Raw genomic sequence first — 19,407 nt, 5'->3', positions numbered from 1 at the left:
GCCTTTCAACTTTTCCTCCTTTGTATGGTGGTCAGTAACATGCGGGAGACTGCGGAGGGGGTCATTTTTTTAATTGTGAACTGATGTGCTTTTACTCAATTCGGGAACCTCACAAGCCAAATTTGTAGTATTTTGCACGAATTGCAAGAGATGTTTGAATGTCGACGGTTGAAGTGGAAGCTCGTATTGAGCTTGCTAGAGACTGATTTGCCAAGCCTTCGATAGCTCAGTTGGTAGAGCGGAAAACAGGCATCCTTAGGTCGCTGGTTCAAATCCGGCTCGAACGACTTTTGCCAAATGCACATTTTATTGAATACTTGGAAAGTAAAATACTTGGAAAGTAAAATAACAGACAATTTATAATTATATTATATTTCATCACTGAAAATAGATGCCTTTTGCTTTGAGGCTGTGACCACGTTATTTTTCTGTCCAACACAAATCTTCATTGGTTTCCTGTGAGGTGTTTTGGATCCCCATCTCTTGCTATGAACTGGCAAAACAGCAGAATCCCCTTGACAATCTTGATTTCTCAAGAGAAATGAGAGAACACTATACACCATCCAAGATATTAAAATATTGTCAAGGCCCAACGCGGCTGAATACTCTGAGGAGATGGCCTGTGAGGTGCCGCCTTTCAACTTTTCCCCCTGAGTATGGTGGTCAGTAACATGCGGGCGACTGCGGAGGGGGTCATTTTTTTAATTGTGAACTGATGTGCTTTTACTCAATTCGGGAACCTCACAAGCCAAATTTGTAGTATTTTGCACGAATTGCAAGAGATGTTTACAAGTCGACGGTTGAAGTGGAAGCTCGTATTGAGTTTGCTAGAGTTGATATGCCAAGCCTTCGATAGCTCAGTTGGTAGAGGGGAGGACTGTAGTGGTAAAACAGGCATCCTTAGGTTGCTGGTTCAAATCCGGCTCGAAGGACTCTTGCCAAATGCACATTTTATTGAATACTTGGAAAGTAAAATACTTGGAAAGTAAAATAACAGATAATTTATAATTATATTATATTTCATCACTGAAAATAGATGCCTTTTGCTTTGAGGCTGTGGCCACATTATTTTTCTGTCCAACACAAATCTTCATTGGTTTCCTGTGAGGTGTTTTGGATCCCCATCTCTTGCTATGAACTGGCAAAACAGCAGAATCCCCTTGACAATCTTGATTTCTCAAGGGAAATGAGAGAACACTATACACCATCCAAGATATTAAAATATTGTCAAGGCCCAACGCGGCTGAATACTCTGAGGAAATGGCCTGTGAGGTGCCGCCTTTCAACTTTTCCCCCTTAGTATGGTGGTCAGTAACATGCGGGAGACTGCGGAGGGGGTCATTTTTTTAATTGGGAACTGATGTGCTTTTACTCAATTCGGGAACCTCACAAGCCAAATTTGTGGTATTTTGCACGAATTGCAAGAGATGTTTACAAGTCGACGGTTGAAGTGGAAGCTCGTATTGAGTTTGCTAGAGTTGATATGCCAAGCCTTCGATAGCTCAGTTGGTAGAGGGGAGGACTGTAGTGGTAAAACAGGCATCCTTAGGTCGCTGGTTCAAATCCGGCTCGAAGGACTCTTGCCAAATGCACATTTTATTGAATACTTGGAAAGTAAAATACTTGGAAAGTAAAATAACAGACAATTTATAATTATATTATATTTCATCACTGAAAATAGATGCCTTTTGCTTTGAGGCTGTGGCCACATTATTTTTCTGTCCGACACCAATCTTCATTGGTTTCCTGTGAGGTATTTTGGATCCCCATCTCTTGCTATGAACTGACAAAACAGCAGAATCCCCTTGACAATCTTGATTTCTCAAGGGAAATGAGAGAACACTATACACCATCCAAGATATTAAAATATTGTCAAGGCCCAACACTGATGAATACTCTGAGGAGATGGCCTGTGAGGCGCCGCCTTTCAACTTTTCCTCCTTTGTATGGTGGTCAGTAACATGCGGGAGACTGCGGAGGGGGTCATTTTTTAAATTGTGAACTGATGTGCTTTTACTCAATTCGGGAACCTCACAAGCCAAATTTGTAGTATTTTGCACGAATTGCAAGAGATGTTTACAAGTCGACGGTTGAAGTGGAAGCTCGTATTGAGTTTGCTAGAGAACAATTTGCCAAGCCTTCGATAGCTCAGTTGGTAGAGCGGAGGACTATAGTGGTAAAACAGGTATCCTTAGGTCGCTGGTTCAAATCCGGCTCGAAGGACTTTTGCCAAATGCACATTTTATTGAATACTTGGAAAGTAAAATACTTGGAAAGTAAAATAACAGACAATTTATAATTATATTATATTTCATCACTGAAAATAGATGCCTTTTGCTTTGAGGCTGTGGCCACGTTATTTTTCTGTCCAACACCAATCTTCGTTGTTTTCCTGTGAGGTATTTTGGATCCCCATCTCTTGCTATGAACTGACAAAACAGCAGAATCCCCTTGACAATCTTGATTTCTCAAGGGAAATGGGAGAACACTATACACCATCCAAGATATTAAAATATTGTCAAGGCCGAACACTGATGAATACTCTGAGGAGATGGCCTGTGAGGCGCCGCCTTTCAACTTTTCCTCCTTTGTATGGTGGTCAGTAACATGCGGGAGACTGCGGAGGGGGTCATTTTTTAAATTGTGAACTGATGTGCTTTTACTCAATTCGGGAACCTCACAAGCCAAATTTGTAGTATTTTGCACGAATTGCAAGAGATGTTTGAATGTCGACGGTTGAAGTGGAAGCTCCTATTGAGCTTGCTAGAGACTGATTTGCCAAGCCTTCGATAGCTCAGTTGGTAGATTGGAGGACTGTAGTGGTAAAACAGGCATCCTTAGGTCGCTGGTTCAAATCCGGCTCGAAGGACTTTTGCCAAATGCACATTTTATTGAATACTTGGAAAGTAAAATACTTGGAAAGTAAAATAACAGACAATTTATAATTATATTATATTTCATCACTGAAAATAGATGCCTTTTGCTTTGAGGCTGTGACCACGTTATTTTTCTGTCCAACACGAATCTTCATTGGTTTCCTGTGAGGTGTTTTGGATCCCCATCTCTTGCTATGAACTGGCAAAACAGCAGAATCCCCTTGACAATCTTGATTTCTCAAGAGAAATGAGAGAACACTATACACCATCCAAGATATTAAAATATTGTCAAGGCCCAACGCGGCTGAATACTCTGAGGAGATGGCCTGTGAGGTGCCGCCTTTCAACTTTTCCCCCTGAGTATGGTGGTCAGTAACATGCGGGCGACTGCGGAGGGGGTCATTTTTTTAATTGGGAACTGATGTGCTTTTACTCAATTCGGGAACCTCACAAGCCAAATTTGTAGTATTTTGCACGAATTGCAAGAGATGTTTGAATGTCGACGGTTGAAGTGGAAGCTCGTATTGAGCTTGCTAGAGACTGATTTGCCAAGCCTTTGATAGCTCAGTTGGTAGAGCGGAGGACTATAGTGGTAAAACAGGCATCCTTAGGTCGCTGGTTCAAATCCGGCTCGATGGACTTTTGCCAAATGCACATTTTATTGAATACTTGGAAAGTAAAATACTTGGAAAGTAAAATAACAGACAATTTATAATTATATTATATTTCATCACTGAAAATAGATGCCTTTTGCTTTGAGGCTGTTACCACCTTATTTTTCTGTCCAACACAAATCTTCATTGGTTTCCTGTGAGGTGTTTTGGATCCCCATCTCTTGCTATGAACTGGCAAAACAGCAGAATCCCCTTGACAATCTTGATTTCTCAAGGGAAATGAGAGAACACTATACACCATCCAAGATATTAAAATATTGTCAAGGCCCAACGCGGCTGAATACTCTGAGGAGATGGCCTGTGAGGTGCCGCCTTTCAACTTTTCCCCCTTAGTATGGTGGTCAGTAACATGCGGGAGACTGCGGAGGGGGTCATTTTTTTAATTGGGAACTGATGTGCTTTTACTCAATTCGGGAACCTCACAAGCCAAATTTGTAGTATTTTACACGAATTGCAAGAGATGTTTACAAGTCGACGGTTGAAGTGGAAGCTCGTATTGAGTTTGCTAGAGTTGATATGCCAAGCCTTCGATAGCTCAGTTGGTAGAGCGGAGGACTATAGTGGTAAAACAGGCATCCTTAGGTCGCTGGTTCAAATCCGGCTCGAAGGACTTTTGCCAAATGCACATTTTATTGAATACTTGGAAAGTAAAATACTTGGAAAGTAAAATAACAGACAATTTATAATTATATTATATTTCATCACTGAAAATAGATGCCTTTTGCTTTGAGGCTGTGGCCACGTTATTTTTCTGTCCGACACCAATCTTCGTTGTTTTCCTGTGAGGTATTTTGGATCCCCATCTCTTGCTATGAACTGACAAAACAGCAGAATCCCCTTGACAATCTTGATTTCTCAAGGGAAATGGGAGAACACTATACACCATCCAAGATATTAAAATATTGTCAAGGCCGAACACTGATGAATACTCTGAGGAGATGGCCTGTGAGGCGCCGCCTTTCAACTTTTCCTCCTTTGTATGGTGGTCAGTAACATGCGGGAGACTGCGGAGGGGGTCATTTTTTAAATTGTGAACTGATGTGCTTTTACTCAATTCGGGAACCTCACAAGCCAAATTTGTAGTATTTTGCACGAATTGCAAGAGATGTTTGAATGTCGACGGTTGAAGTGGAAGCTCGTATTGAGCTTGCTAGAGACTGATTTGCCAAGCCTTCGATAGCTCAGTTGGTGGAGCGGAAAACAGGCATCCTTAGGTCGCTGGTTCAAATCCGGCTCGAACGACTTTTGCCAAATGCACATTTTATTGAATACTTGGAAAGTAAAATACTTGGAAAGTAAAATAACAGACAATTTATAATTATATTATATTTCATCACTGAAAATAGATGCCTTTTGCTTTGAGGCTGTGACCACGTTATTTTTCTGTCCAACACGAATCTTCATTGGTTTCCTGTGAGGTGTTTTGGATCCCCATCTCTTGCTATGAACTGGCAAAACAGCAGAATCCCCTTGACAATCTTGATTTCTCAAGAGAAATGAGAGAACACTATACACCATCCAAGATATTAAAATATTGTCAAGGCCCAACGCGGCTGAATACTCTGAGGAGATGGCCTGTGAGGTGCCGCCTTTCAACTTTTCCCCCTGAGTATGGTGGTCAGTAACATGCGGGCGACTGCGGAGGGGGTCATTTTTTTAATTGTGAACTGATGTGCTTTTACTCAATTCGGGAACCTCACAAGCCAAATTTGTAGTATTTTGCACGAATTGCAAGAGATGTTTGAATGTCGACGGTTGAAGTGGAAGCTCGTATTGAGCTTGCTAGAGACTGATTTGCCAAGCCTTTGATAGCTCATTTGGTAGAGCGGAGGACTATAGTGGTAAAACAGGCATCCTTAGGTCGCTGGTTCAAATCCGGCTCGAAGGACTTTTGCCAAATGCACATTTTATTGAATACTTGGAAAGTAAAATACTTGGAAAGTAAAATAACAGACAATTTATAATTATATTATATTTCATCACTGAAAATAGATGCCTTTTGCTTTGAGGCTGTGACCACCTTATTTTTCTGTCCAACACAAATCTTCATTGGTTTCCTGTGAGGTGTTTTGGATCCCCATCTCTTGCTATGAACTGGCAAAACAGCAGAATCCCCTTGACAATCTTGATTTCTCAAGGGAAATGAGAGAACACTATACACCATCCAAGATATTAAAATATTGTCAAGGCCCAACGCGGCTGAATACTCTGAGGAGATGGCCTGTGAGGTGCCGCCTTTCAACTTTTCCCCCTTAGTATGGTGGTCAGTAACATGCGGGAGACTGCGGAGGGGGTCATTTTTTTAATTGGGAACTGATGTGCTTTTACTCAATTCGGGAACCTCACAAGCCAAATTTGTAGTATTTTGCACGAATTGCAAGAGATGTTTACAAGTGGACGGTTGAAGTGGAAGCTCCTATTGAGTTTGCTAGAGAATGATTTGCCAAGCCTTCGATAGCTCGTCGCTGATTCAAATCCGGCTCAAAGGACTTTTGCCAAATGCACATTTTATTGAATACTTGGAAAGTAAAATACTTGGAAAGTAAAATAACAGACAATTTATAATTATATTATATTTCATCACTGAAAATAGATGCCTTTTGCTTTGAGGCTGTGGCCACATTATTTTTCTGTCCCACACCAATCTTCGTTGTTTTCCTGTGAGGTATTTTGGATCCCCATCTCTTGCTATGAACTGACAAAACAGCAGAATCCCCTTGACAATCTTGATTTCTCAAGGGAAATGGGAGAACACTATACACCATCCAAGATATTAAAATATTGTCAAGGCCGAACACTGATGAATACTCTGAGGAGATGGCCTGTGAGGCGCCGCCTTTCAATTTTCCTCCTTTGTATGGTGGTCAGTAACATGCGGGAGACTGCGGAGGGGGTCATTTTTTAAATTGTGAACTGATGTGCTTTTACTCAATTCGGGAACGTCACAAGCCAAATTTGTAGTATTTTGCACGAATTGCAAGAGATGTTTACAAGTCGACGGTTGAAGTGGAAGCTCGTATTGAGTTTGCTAGAGAACGATTTGCCAAGCCTTCGATAGCTCAGTTGGTAGAGCGGAGGACTATAGTGGTAAAACAGGCATCGTTAGGTCGCTGGTTCAAATCCGGCTCGAAGGACTTTTGCCAAATGCACATTTTATTGAATACTTGGAAAGTAAAATACTTGGAAAGTAAAATAACAGACAATTTATAATTATATTATATTTCATCACTGAAAATAGATGCCTTTTGCTTTGAGGCTGTGGCCACGTTATTTTTCTGTCCGACACCAATCTTCGTTGTTTTCCTGTGAGGTATTTTGGATCCCCATCTCTTGCTATCAACTGACAAAACAGCAGAATCCCCTTGACAATCTTGATTTCTCAAGGGAAATGGGAGAACACTATACACCATCCAAGATATTAAAATATTGTCAAGGCCGAACACTGATGAATACTCTGAAGAGATGGCCTGTGAGGCGCCGCCTTTCAACTTTTCCTCCTTTGTATGGTGGTCAGTAACATGCGGGAGACTGCGGAGGGGGTCATTTTTTAAATTGTGAACTGATGTGCTTTTACTCAATTCGGGAACCTCACAAGCCAAATTTGTAGTATTTTGCACGAATTGCAAGAGATGTTTGAATGTCGACGGTTGAAGTGGAAGCTCGTATTGAGCTTGCTAGAGACTGATTTGCCAAGCCTTCGATAGCTCAGTTGGTAGAGCGGAGGACTGTAGTGGTAAAACAGGCATCCTTAGGTCGCTGGTTCAAATCCGGCTCGAAGGACCTTTGCCAAATGCACATTTTATTGAATACTTGGAAAGTAAAATACTTGGAAAGTAAAATAACAGACAATTTATAATTATATTATATTTCATCACTGAAAATAGATGCCTTTTGCTTTGAGGCTGTGACCACGTTATTTTTCTGTCCAACACGAATCTTCATTGGTTTCCTGTGAGGTGTTTTGGATCCCCATCTCTTGCTATGAACTGGCAAAACAGCAGAATCCCCTTGACAATCTTGATTTCTCAAGAGAAATGAGAGAACACTATACACCATCCAAGATATTAAAATATTGTCAAGGCCCAACGCGGCTGAATACTCTGAGGAGATGGCCTGTGAGGTGCCGCCTTTCAACTTTTCCCCCTGAGTATGGTGGTCAGTAACATGCGGGCGACTGCGGAGGGGGTCATTTTTTTAATTGGGAACTGATGTGCTTTTACTCAATTCCGGAACCTCACAAGCCAAATTTGTAGTATTTTGCACGAATTGCAAGAGATGTTTACAAGTCGACGGTTGAAGTGGAAGCTCGTATTGAGTTTGCTAGAGTTGATGTGCCAAGCCTTCGATAGCTCAGTTGGTAGAGCGGAGGACTGTAGTGGTAAAACAGGCATCCTTAGGTCACTGGTTCAAATCCGGCTCGAAGGACTTTTGCCAAATGCACATTTTATTGAATACTTGGAAAGTAAAATACTTGGAAAGTAAAATAACAGACAATTTATAATTATATTATATTTCATCACTGAAAATAGATGCCTTTTGCTTTGAGGCTGTGACCACGTTATTTTTCTGTCCAACACGAATCTTCATTTGTTTCCTGTGAGGTGTTTTGGATCCCCATCTCTTGCTATGAACTGGCAAAACAGCAGAATCCCCTTGACAATCTTGATTTCTCAAGAGAAATGAGAGAACACTATACACCATCCAAGATATTAAAATATTGTCAAGGCCCAACGTGGCTGAATACTCTGAGGAGATGGCCTGTGAGGTGCCGCCTTTCAACTTTTCCCCCTTAGTATGGTGGTCAGTAACATGCGGGCGACTGCGGAGGGGGTCATTTTTTTAATTGGGAACTGATGTGCTTTTACTCAATTCGGGAACCTCACAAGCCAAATTTGTAGTATTTTGCACGAATTGCAAGAGATGTTTACAAGTCGACGGTTGAAGTGGAAGCTCGTATTGAGTTTGCTAGAGTTGATATGCCAAGCCTTCGATAGCTCAGTTGGTAGAGCGGAGGACTATAGTGGTAAAACAGGCATCCTTAGGTCGCTGGTTCAAATCCGGCTCGAAGGACTTTTGCCAAATGCACATTTTATTGAATACTTGGAAAGTAAAATACTTGGAAAGTAAAATAACAGACAATTTATAATTATATTATATTTCATCACTGAAAATAGATGCCTTTTGCTTTGAGGCTGTGGCCACGTTATTTTTCTGTCCGACACCAATCTTCGTTGTTTTCCTGTGAGGTATTTTGGATCCCCATCTCTTGCTATGAACTGACAAAACAGCAGAATCCCCTTGACAATCTTGATTTCTCAAGGGAAATGGGAGAACACTATACACCATCCAAGATATTAAAATATTGTCAAGGCCGAACACTGATGAATACTCTGAGGAGATGGCCTGTGAGGCGCCGCCTTTCAACTTTTCCTCCTTTGTATGGTGGTCAGTAACATGCGGGAGACTGCGGAGGGGGTCATTTTTTAAATTGTGAACTGATGTGCTTTTACTCAATTCGGGAACCTCACAAGCCAAATTTGTAGTATTTTGCACGAATTGCAAGAGATGTTTGAATGTCGACGGTTGAAGTGGAAGCTCGTATTGAGCTTGCTAGAGACTGATTTGCCAAGCCTTCGATAGCTCAGTTGGTAGAGCGGAAAACAGGCATCCTTAGGTCGCTGGTTCAAATCCGGCTCGAACGACTTTTGCCAAATGCACATTTTATTGAATACTTGGAAAGTAAAATACTTGGAAAGTAAAATAACAGACAATTTATAATTATATTATATTTCATCACTGAAAATAGATGCCTTTTGCTTTGAGGCTGTGACCACGTTATTTTTCTGTCCAACACGAATCTTCATTGGTTTCCTGTGAGGTGTTTTGGATCCCCATCTCTTGCTATGAACTGGCAAAACAGCAGAATCCCCTTGACAATCTTGATTTCTCAAGAGAAATGAGAGAACACTATACACCATCCAAGATATTAAAATATTGTCAAGGCCCAACGCGGCTGAATACTCTGAGGAGATGGCCTGTGAGGTGCCGCCTTTCAACTTTTCCCCCTGAGTATGGTGGTCAGTAACATGCGGGCGACTGCGGAGGGGGTCATTTTTTTAATTGTGAACTGATGTGCTTTTACTCAATTCGGGAACCTCACAAGCCAAATTTGTAGTATTTTGCACGAATTGCAAGAGATGTTTGAATGTCGACGGTTGAAGTGGAAGCTCGTATTGAGCTTGCTAGAGACTGATTTGCCAAGCCTTTGATAGCTCATTTGGTAGAGCGGAGGACTATAGTGGTAAAACAGGCATCCTTAGGTCGCTGGTTCAAATCTGGCTCGAAGGACTTTTGCCAAATGCACATTTTATTGAATACTTGGAAAGTAAAATACTTGGAAAGTAAAATAACAGACAATTTATAATTATATTATATTTCATCACTGAAAATAGATGCCTTTTGCTTTGAGGCTGTGACCACCTTATTTTTCTGTCCAACACAAATCTTCATTGGTTTCCTGTGAGGTGTTTTGGATCCCCATCTCTTGCTATGAACTGGCAAAACAGCAGAATCCCCTTGACAATCTTGATTTCTCAAGGGAAATGAGAGAACACTATACACCATCCAAGATATTAAAATATTGTCAAGGCCCAACGCGGCTGAATACTCTGAGGAGATGGCCTGTGAGGTGCCGCCTTTCAACTTTTCCCCTTAGTATGGTGGTCAGTAACATGCGGGAGACTGCGGAGGGGGTCATTTTTTTAATTGGGAACTGATGTGCTTTTACTCAATTCGGGAACCTCACAAGCCAAATTTGTAGTATTTTGCACGAATTGCAAGAGATGTTTACAAGTGGACGGTTGAAGTGGAAGCTCCTATTGAGTTTGCTAGAGAATGATTTGCCAAGCCTTCGATAGCTCGTCGCTGATTCAAATCCGGCTCAAAGGACTTTTGCCAAATGCACATTTTATTGAATACTTGGAAAGTAAAATACTTGGAAAGTAAAATAACAGACAATTTATAATTATATTATATTTCATCACTGAAAATAGATGCCTTTTGCTTTGAGGCTGTGGCCACTTTATTTTTCTGTCCCACACCAATCTTCGTTGTTTTCCTGTGAGGTATTTTGGATCCCCATCTCTTGCTATGAACTGACAAAACAGCAGAATCCCCTTGACAATCTTGATTTCTCAAGGGAAATGGGAGAACACTATACACCATCCAAGATATTAAAATATTGTCAAGGCCGAACACTGATGAATACTCTGAGGAGATGGCCTGTGAGGCGCCGCCTTTCAACTTTTCCTCCTTTGTATGGTGGTCAGTAACATGCGGGAGACTGCGGAGGGGGTCATTTTTTAAATTGTGAACTGATGTGCTTTTACTCAATTCGGGAACGTCACAAGCCAAATTTGTAGTATTTTGCACGAATTGCAAGAGATGTTTACAAGTCGACGGTTGAAGTGGAAGCTCGTATTGAGTTTGCTAGAGAACGATTTGCCAAGCCTTTGATAGCTCAGTTGGTAGAGCGGAGGACTATAGTGGTAAAACAGGCATCGTTAGGTCGCTGGTTCAAATCCGGCTCGAAGGACTTTTGCCAAATGCACATTTTATTGAATACTTGGAAAGTAAAATACTTGGAAAGTAAAATAACAGACAATTTATAATTATATTATATTTCATCACTGAAAATAGATGCCTTTTGCTTTGAGGCTGTGGCCACGTTATTTTTCTGTCCGACACCAATCTTCGTTGTTTTCCTGTGAGGTATTTTGGATCCCCATCTCTTGCTATCAACTGACAAAACAGCAGAATCCCCTTGACAATCTTGATTTCTCAAGGGAAATGGGAGAACACTATACACCATCCAAGATATTAAAATATTGTCAAGGCCGAACACTGATGAATACTCTGAAGAGATGGCCTGTGAGGCGCCGCCTTTCAACTTTTCCTCCTTTGTATGGTGGTCAGTAACATGCGGGAGACTGCGGAGGGGGTCATTTTTTAAATTGTGAACTGATGTGCTTTTACTCAATTCGGGAACCTCACAAGCCAAATTTGTAGTATTTTGCACGAATTGCAAGAGATGTTTGAATGTCGACGGTTGAAGTGGAAGCTCGTATTGAGCTTGCTAGAGACTGATTTGCCAAGCCTTCGATAGCTCAGTTGGTAGAGCGGAGGACTGTAGTGGTAAAACAGGCATCCTTAGGTCGCTGGTTCAAATCCGGCTCGAAGGACCTTTGCCAAATGCACATTTTATTGAATACTTGGAAAGTAAAATACTTGGAAAGTAAAATAACAGACAATTTATAATTATATTATATTTCATCACTGAAAATAGATGCCTTTTGCTTTGAGGCTGTGACCACGTTATTTTTCTGTCCAACACGAATCTTCATTGGTTTCCTGTGAGGTGTTTTGGATCCCCATCTCTTGCTATGAACTGGCAAAACAGCAGAATCCCCTTGACAATCTTGATTTCTCAAGAGAAATGAGAGAACACTATACACCATCCAAGATATTAAAATATTGTCAAGGCCCAACGCGGCTGAATACTCTGAGGAGATGGCCTGTGAGGTGCCGCCTTTCAACTTTTCCCCCTGAGTATGGTGGTCAGTAACATGCGGGCGACTGCGGAGGGGGTCATTTTTTTAATTGGGAACTGATGTGCTTTTACTCAATTCCGGAACCTCACAAGCCAAATTTGTAGTATTTTGCACGAATTGCAAGAGATGTTTACAAGTCGACGGTTGAAGTGGAAGCTCGTATTGAGTTTGCTAGAGTTGATGTGCCAAGCCTTCGATAGCTCAGTTGGTAGAGCGGAGGACTGTAGTGGTAAAACAGGCATCCTTAGGTCACTGGTTCAAATCCGGCTCGAAGGACTTTTGCCAAATGCACATTTTATTGAATACTTGGAAAGTAAAATACTTGGAAAGTAAAATAACAGACAATTTATAATTATATTATATTTCATCACTGAAAATAGATGCCTTTTGCTTTGAGGCTGTGACCACGTTATTTTTCTGTCCAACACGAATCTTCATTGGTTTCCTGTGAGGTGTTTTGGATCCCCATCTCTTGCTATGAACTGGCAAAACAGCAGAATCCCCTTGACAATCTTGATTTCTCAAGAGAAATGAGAGAACACTATACACCATCCAAGATATTAAAATATTGTCAAGGCCCAACGTGGCTGAATACTCTGAGGAGATGGCCTGTGAGGTGCCGCCTTTCAACTTTTCCCCCTTAGTATGGTGGTCAGTAACATGCGGGCGACTGCGGAGGGGGTCATTTTTTTAATTGGGAACTGATGTGCTTTTACTCAATTCGGGAACCTCACAAGCCAAATTTGTAGTATTTTGCACGAATTGCAAGAGATGTTTACAAGTCGACGGTTGAAGTGGAAGCTCGTATTGAGTTTGCTAGAGTTGATATGCCAAGCCTTCGATAGCTCAGTTGGTAGAGCGGAGGACTATAGTGGTAAAACAGGCATCCTTAGGTCGCTGGTTCAAATCCGGCTCGAAGGACTTTTGCCAAATGCACATTTTATTGAATACTTGGAAAGTAAAATACTTGGAAAGTAAAATAACAGACAATTTATAATTATATTATATTTCATCACTGAAAATAGATGCCTTTTGCTTTGAGGCTGTGGCCACGTTATTTTTCTGTCCGACACCAATCTTCGTTGTTTTCCTGTGAGGTATTTTGGATCCCCATCTCTTGCTATGAACTGACAAAACAGCAGAATCCCCTTGACAATCTTGATTTCTCAAGGGAAATGGGAGAACACTATACACCATCCAAGATATTAAAATATTGTCAAGGCCGAACACTGATGAATACTCTGAGGAGATGGCCTGTGAGGCGCCGCCTTTCAACTTTTCCTCCTTTGTATGGTGGTCAGTAACATGCGGGAGACTGCGGAGGGGGTCATTTTTTAAATTGTGAACTGATGTGCTTTTACTCAATTCGGGAACCTCACAAGCCAAATTTGTAGTATTTTGCACGAATTGCAAGAGATGTTTGAATGTCGACGGTTGAAGTGGAAGCTCGTATTGAGCTTGCTAGAGACTGATTTGCCAAGCCTTCGATAGCTCAGTTGGTAGAGCGGAAAACAGGCATCCTTAGGTCGCTGGTTCAAATCCGGCTCGAACGACTTTTGCCAAATGCACATTTTATTGAATACTTGGAAAGTAAAATACTTGGAAAGTAAAATAACAGACAATTTATAATTATATTATATTTCATCACTGAAAATAGATGCCTTTTGCTTTGAGGCTGTGACCACGTTATTTTTCTGTCCAACACGAATCTTCATTGGTTTCCTGTGAGGTGTTTTGGATCCCCATCTCTTGCTATGAACTGGCAAAACAGCAGAATCCCCTTGACAATCTTGATTTCTCAAGAGAAATGAGAGAACACTATACACCATCCAAGATATTAAAATATTGTCAAGGCCCAACGCGGCTGAATACTCTGAGGAGATGGCCTGTGAGGTGCCGCCTTTCAACTTTTCCCCCTGAGTATGGTGGTCAGTAACATGCGGGCGACTGCGGAGGGGGTCATTTTTTTAATTGTGAACTGATGTGCTTTTACTCAATTCGGGAACCTCACAAGCCAAATTTGTAGTATTTTGCACGAATTGCAAGAGATGTTTGAATGTCGACGGTTGAAGTGGAAGCTCGTATTGAGCTTGCTAGAGACTGATTTGCCAAGCCTTTGATAGCTCATTTGGTAGAGCGGAGGACTATAGTGGTAAAACAGGCATCCTTAGGTCGCTGGTTCAAATCCGGCTCGAAGGACTTTTGCCAAATGCACATTTTATTGAATACTTGGAAAGTAAAATACTTGGAAAGTAAAATAACAGACAATTTATAATTATATTATATTTCATCACTGAAAATAGATGCCTTTTGCTTTGAGGCTGTGACCACCTTATTTTTCTGTCCAACACAAATCTTCATTGGTTTCCTGTGAGGTGTTTTGGATCCCCATCTCTTGCTATGAACTGGCAAAACAGCAGAATCCCCTTGACAATCTTGATTTCTCAAGGGAAATGAGAGAACACTATACACCATCCAAGATATTAAAATATTGTCAAGGCCCAACGCGGCTGAATACTCTGAGGAGATGGCCTGTGAGGTGCCGCCTTTCAACTTTTCCCCTTAGTATGGTGGTCAGTAACATGCGGGAGACTGCGGAGGGGGTCATTTTTTTAATTGGGAACTGATGTGCTTTTACTCAATTCGGGAACCTCACAAGCCAAATTTGTAGTATTTTGCACGAATTGCAAGAGATGTTTACAAGTGGACGGTTGAAGTGGAAGCTCCTATTGAGTTTGCTAGAGAATGATTTGCCAAGCCTTCGATAGCTCGTCGCTGATTCAAATCCGGCTCAAAGGACTTTTGCCAAATGCACATTTTATTGAATACTTGGAAAGTAAAATACTTGGAAAGTAAAATAACAGACAATTTATAATTATATTATATTTCATCACTGAAAATAGATGCCTTTTGCTTTGAGGCTGTGGCCACATTATTTTTCTGTCCCACACCAATCTTCGTTGTTTTCCTGTGAGGTATTTTGGATCCCCATCTCTTGCTATGAACTGACAAAACAGCAGAATCCCCTTGACAATCTTGATTTCTCAAGGGAAATGGGAGAACACTATACACCATCCAAGATATTAAAATATTGTCAAGGCCGAACACTGATGAATACTCTGAGGAGATGGCCTGTGAGGCGCCGCCTTTCAACTTTTCCTCCTTTGTATGGTGGTCAGTAACATGCGGGAGACTGCGGAGGGGGTCATTTTTTAAATTGTGAACTGATGTGCTTTTACTCAATTCGGGAACGTCACAAGCCAAATTTGTAGTATTTTGCACGAATTGCAAGAGATGTTTACAAGTCGACGGTTGAAGTGGAAGCTCGTATTGAGTTTGCTAGAGAACGATTTGCCAAGCCTTCGATAGCTCAGTTGGTAGAGCGGAGGACTATAGTGGTAAAACAGGCATCGTTAGGTCGCTGGTTCAAATCCGGCTCGAAGGACTTTTGCCAAATGCACATTTTATTGAATACTTGGAAAGTAAAATACTTGGAAAGTAAAATAACAGACAATTTATAATTATATTATATTTCATCACTGAAAATAGATGCCTTTTGCTTTGAGGCTGTGGCCACGTTATTTTTCTGTCCGACACCAATCTTCGTTGTTTTCCTGTGAGGTATTTTGGATCCCCATCTCTTGCTATCAACTGACAAAACAGCAGAATCCCCTTGACAATCTTGATTTCTCAAGGGAAATGGGAGAACACTATACACCATCCAAGATATTAAAATATTGTCAAGGCCGAACACTGATGAATACTCTGAAGAGATGGCCTGTGAGGCGCCGCCTTTCAACTTTTCCTCCTTTGTATGGTGGTCAGTAACATGCGGGAGACTGCGGAGGGGGTCATTTTTTAAATTGTGAACTGATGTGCTTTTACTCAATTCGGGAACCTCACAAGCCAAATTTGTAGTATTTTGCACGAATTGCAAGAGATGTTTGAATGTCGACGGTTGAAGTGGAAGCTCGTATTGAGCTTGCTAGAGACTGATTTGCCAAGCCTTCGATAGCTCAGTTGGTAGAGCGGAGGACTGTAGTGGTAAAACAGGCATCCTTAGGTCGCTGGTTCAAATCCGGCTCGAAGGACTTTTGCCAAATGCACATTTTATTGAATACTTGGAAAGTAAAATACTTGGAAAGTAAAATAACAGACAATTTATAATTATATTATATTTCATCACTGAAAATAGATGCCTTTTGCTTTGAGGCTGTGACCACGTTATTTTTCTGTCCAACACGAATCTTCATTGGTTTCCTGTGAGGTGTTTTGGATCCCCATCTCTTGCTATGAACTGGCAAAACAGCAGAATCCCCTTGACAATCTTGATTTCTCAAGAGAAATGAGAGAACACTATACACCATCCAAGATATTAAAATATTGTCAAGGCCCAACGCGGCTGAATACTCTGAGGAGATGGCCTGTGAGGTGCCGCCTTTCAACTTTTCCCCCTGAGTATGGTGGTCAGTAACATGCGGGCGACTGCGGAGGGGGTCATTTTTTTAATTGGGAACTGATGTGCTTTTACTCAATTCCGGAACCTCACAAGCCAAATTTGTAGTATTTTGCACGAATTGCAAGAGATGTTTACAAGTCGACGGTTGAAGTGGAAGCTCGTATTGAGTTTGCTAGAGTTGATGTGCCAAGCCTTCGATAGCTCAGTTGGTAGAGCGGAGGACTGTAGTGGTAAAACAGGCATCCTTAGGTCACTGGTTCAAATCCGGCTCGAAGGACTTTTGCCAAATGCACATTTTATTGAATACTTGGAAAGTAAAATACTTGGAAAGTAAAATAACAGACAATTTATAATTATATTATATTTCATCACTGAAAATAGATGCCTTTTGCTTTGAGGCTGTGACCACGTTATTTTTCTGTCCAACACGAATCTTCATTGGTTTCCTGTGAGGTGTTTTGGATCCCCATCTCTTGCTATGAACTGGCAAAACAGCAGAATCCCCTTGACAATCTTGATTTCTCAAGAGAAATGAGAGAACACTATACACCATCCAAGATATTAAAATATTGTCAAGGCCCAACGTGGCTGAATACTCTGAGGAGATGGCCTGTGAGGTGCCGCCTTTCAACTTTTCCCCCTTAGTATGGTGGTCAGTAACATGCGGGCGACTGCGGAGGGGGTCATTTTTTTAATTGGGAACTGATGTGCTTTTACTCAATTCGGGAACCTCACAAGCCAAATTTGTAGTATTTTGCACGAATTGCAAGAGATGTTTACAAGTCGACGGTTGAAGTGGAAGCTCGTATTGAGTTTGCTAGAGAATGATTTGCCAAGCCTTCGAAAGCTCAGTTGGTAGAGCGGAGGACTGTAGTGGTAAAACAGGCATCCTTAGGTCGCTGGTTCAAATCCGGCTCGAAGGACTTTTGCCAAATGCAAATTTTATTGAATACTTGGAAAGTAAAATACTTGGAAAGTAAAATAACAGACAATTTATAATTATATTATATTTCATCACTGAAAATAGATGCCTTTTGCTTTGAGGCTGTGGCCACGTTATTTTTCTGTCCGACACCAATCTTCGTTGGTTTCCTGTGAGGTATTTTGGATCCCCATCTCTTGCTATGAACTGACAAAACAGCAGAATCCCCTTGACAATCTTGATTTCTCAAGGGAAATGAGAGAACACTATACACCATCCAAGATATTAAAATATTGTCAAGGCCCAACGCGGCTGAATACTCTGAGGAGATGGCCTGTGAGGTGCCGCCTTTCAACTTTTCCCCCTTAGTATGGTGGTCAGTAACATGCGGGAGACTGCGGAGGGGGTCATTTTTTTAATTGGGAACTGATGTGCTTTTACTCAATTCGGGAACCTCACAAGCCAAATTTGTAGTATTTTGCACGAATTGCAAGAGATGTTTACAAGTCGACGGTTGAAGTGGAAGCTCGTATTGAGTTTGCTAGAGTTGATATGCCAAGCCTTCGATAGCTCAGTTGGTAGAGGGGAAGACTGTAGAGTAAAACAGGCATCCTTAGGTCGCTGGTTCAAATCCGGCTCGAAGGACTCTTGCCAAATGCACATTTTATTGAATACTTGGAAAGTAAAATACTTGGAAAGTAAAATAACAGACAATTTATAATTGTATTATATTTCATCACTGAAAATAGATGCCTTTTGCTTTGAGGCTGTGGCCACGTTATTTTTCTGTCCAACACGAATCTTCATTGGTTTCCTGTCAGGTGTTTTGGATCCCCATCTCTTGCTATGAACTGGCAAAACAGCAGAATCCCCTTGACAATCTTGATTTCTCAAGGGAAATGAGAGAACACTATACACCATCCAAGATATTAAAATATTGTCAAGGCCCAACACGGCTGAATACTCTGAGGAGATGGCCTGTGAGGCGCCGCCTTTCAACTTTTCCCCCTTAGTATGGTGGTCATAAACATGCGGGAGACTGCGGAGGGGGTCATTTTTTTAATTGGGAACTGATGTGCTTTTACTCAATTCGGGAACCTCACAAGCCAAATTTGTAGTATTTTGCACGAATTGCAAGAGATGTTTACAAGTCGACGGTTGAAGTGGAAACTCGTATTGAGTTTGCTAGAGAATGATTTGCCAAGCCTCCGAAAGCTCAGTTGGTAGAGCAGAGGACTGTAGTGGTAAAACAGGCATCCTTAGGTCGCTGGTTCAAATCCGGCTCGAAGGACTTTTGCCAAATGCAAATTTTATTGAATACTTGGAAAGTAAAATACTTGGAAAATAAAATAACAGACAATTTATAATTATATTATATTTCATCACTGAAAATAGATGCCTTTTGCTTTGAGGCTGTGGCCACGTTATGTTTCTGTCCAACACCAATCTTCATTGGTTTCCTGTGAGGTGTTTCAGATCCCCATCTCTTGCTATGAACTGGCAAAACAGCAGAATCCCCTTGACAATCTTGATTTCTCAAGGGAAATGAGAGAACAGTATACACCATCCAAGATATTAAAATATTGTCAAGGCCCAACACGGCTGAATACTCTGAGGAGATGGCCTGTGAGGCGCCGCCTTTCAACTTTTCCCCCTTAGTATGGTGGTCAGTAACATGCGGGAGACTGCGGAGGGGGTCATTTTTTTCATTGGGAACTGATGTGCTTTTACTCAATTCGGGAACGTCACAAGCCAAATTTGTAGTATTTTGCACGAATTGCAAGAGATGTTTACAAGTCGACGGTTGAAGTGGAAGCTCGTATTGAGTTTGCTAGAGAACGATTTGCCAAGCCTTCGATAGCTCAGT

At 41.3% G+C, this 19,407-nt stretch overlaps 14 non-coding genes across 14 annotated transcripts; all 14 read left to right on the top strand.

The window, feature by feature from the left end:
- Nucleotides 1-2,137: 2,137 nt before the first annotated feature.
- Nucleotides 2,138-2,223, top strand: TRNAY-AUA (transfer RNA tyrosine (anticodon AUA)). Its single transcript is given in 2 exon segments — nucleotides 2,138-2,174; nucleotides 2,188-2,223. It is a non-coding gene; the product is annotated as a tRNA-Tyr (tRNA).
- Nucleotides 2,224-3,429: 1,206 nt separating this feature from the next.
- TRNAY-AUA (transfer RNA tyrosine (anticodon AUA)) lies at nucleotides 3,430-3,515 on the top strand. The gene is given in 2 exon segments: nucleotides 3,430-3,466; nucleotides 3,480-3,515. It is a non-coding gene; the product is annotated as a tRNA-Tyr (tRNA).
- Nucleotides 3,516-4,074: 559 nt separating this feature from the next.
- On the top strand, nucleotides 4,075-4,160 carry TRNAY-AUA (transfer RNA tyrosine (anticodon AUA)). The gene is given in 2 exon segments: nucleotides 4,075-4,111; nucleotides 4,125-4,160. It is a non-coding gene; the product is annotated as a tRNA-Tyr (tRNA).
- Nucleotides 4,161-5,352: 1,192 nt separating this feature from the next.
- On the top strand, nucleotides 5,353-5,438 carry TRNAY-AUA (transfer RNA tyrosine (anticodon AUA)). Its single transcript is given in 2 exon segments — nucleotides 5,353-5,389; nucleotides 5,403-5,438. It is a non-coding gene; the product is annotated as a tRNA-Tyr (tRNA).
- A 1,160-nt stretch (nucleotides 5,439-6,598) lies between these two features.
- TRNAY-AUA (transfer RNA tyrosine (anticodon AUA)) lies at nucleotides 6,599-6,684 on the top strand. Its single transcript is given in 2 exon segments — nucleotides 6,599-6,635; nucleotides 6,649-6,684. It is a non-coding gene; the product is annotated as a tRNA-Tyr (tRNA).
- A 560-nt stretch (nucleotides 6,685-7,244) lies between these two features.
- TRNAY-GUA (transfer RNA tyrosine (anticodon GUA)) lies at nucleotides 7,245-7,330 on the top strand. Its single transcript is given in 2 exon segments — nucleotides 7,245-7,281; nucleotides 7,295-7,330. It is a non-coding gene; the product is annotated as a tRNA-Tyr (tRNA).
- A 1,204-nt stretch (nucleotides 7,331-8,534) lies between these two features.
- TRNAY-AUA (transfer RNA tyrosine (anticodon AUA)) lies at nucleotides 8,535-8,620 on the top strand. The gene is given in 2 exon segments: nucleotides 8,535-8,571; nucleotides 8,585-8,620. It is a non-coding gene; the product is annotated as a tRNA-Tyr (tRNA).
- Nucleotides 8,621-9,812: 1,192 nt separating this feature from the next.
- TRNAY-AUA (transfer RNA tyrosine (anticodon AUA)) lies at nucleotides 9,813-9,898 on the top strand. Its single transcript is given in 2 exon segments — nucleotides 9,813-9,849; nucleotides 9,863-9,898. It is a non-coding gene; the product is annotated as a tRNA-Tyr (tRNA).
- Nucleotides 9,899-11,058: 1,160 nt separating this feature from the next.
- TRNAY-AUA (transfer RNA tyrosine (anticodon AUA)) lies at nucleotides 11,059-11,144 on the top strand. The gene is given in 2 exon segments: nucleotides 11,059-11,095; nucleotides 11,109-11,144. It is a non-coding gene; the product is annotated as a tRNA-Tyr (tRNA).
- Nucleotides 11,145-11,704: 560 nt separating this feature from the next.
- Nucleotides 11,705-11,790, top strand: TRNAY-GUA (transfer RNA tyrosine (anticodon GUA)). The gene is given in 2 exon segments: nucleotides 11,705-11,741; nucleotides 11,755-11,790. It is a non-coding gene; the product is annotated as a tRNA-Tyr (tRNA).
- Nucleotides 11,791-12,994: 1,204 nt separating this feature from the next.
- On the top strand, nucleotides 12,995-13,080 carry TRNAY-AUA (transfer RNA tyrosine (anticodon AUA)). The gene is given in 2 exon segments: nucleotides 12,995-13,031; nucleotides 13,045-13,080. It is a non-coding gene; the product is annotated as a tRNA-Tyr (tRNA).
- A 1,192-nt stretch (nucleotides 13,081-14,272) lies between these two features.
- TRNAY-AUA (transfer RNA tyrosine (anticodon AUA)) lies at nucleotides 14,273-14,358 on the top strand. The gene is given in 2 exon segments: nucleotides 14,273-14,309; nucleotides 14,323-14,358. It is a non-coding gene; the product is annotated as a tRNA-Tyr (tRNA).
- Nucleotides 14,359-15,518: 1,160 nt separating this feature from the next.
- TRNAY-AUA (transfer RNA tyrosine (anticodon AUA)) lies at nucleotides 15,519-15,604 on the top strand. The gene is given in 2 exon segments: nucleotides 15,519-15,555; nucleotides 15,569-15,604. It is a non-coding gene; the product is annotated as a tRNA-Tyr (tRNA).
- Nucleotides 15,605-16,164: 560 nt separating this feature from the next.
- Nucleotides 16,165-16,250, top strand: TRNAY-GUA (transfer RNA tyrosine (anticodon GUA)). The gene is given in 2 exon segments: nucleotides 16,165-16,201; nucleotides 16,215-16,250. It is a non-coding gene; the product is annotated as a tRNA-Tyr (tRNA).
- Nucleotides 16,251-19,407: the final 3,157 nt, after the last annotated feature.

Source organism: Ambystoma mexicanum, chromosome 1p (genome assembly GCF_040938575.1).
Source record: "Ambystoma mexicanum isolate Mex_15411 chromosome 1p, UKY_AmexF1_1, whole genome shotgun sequence".
Lineage (NCBI taxonomy): Eukaryota > Metazoa > Chordata > Amphibia > Caudata > Ambystomatidae > Ambystoma > Ambystoma mexicanum.
Note: the sequence above shows the minus strand (reverse complement) of the source record. Positions and strands in the feature narration are given on the sequence as shown.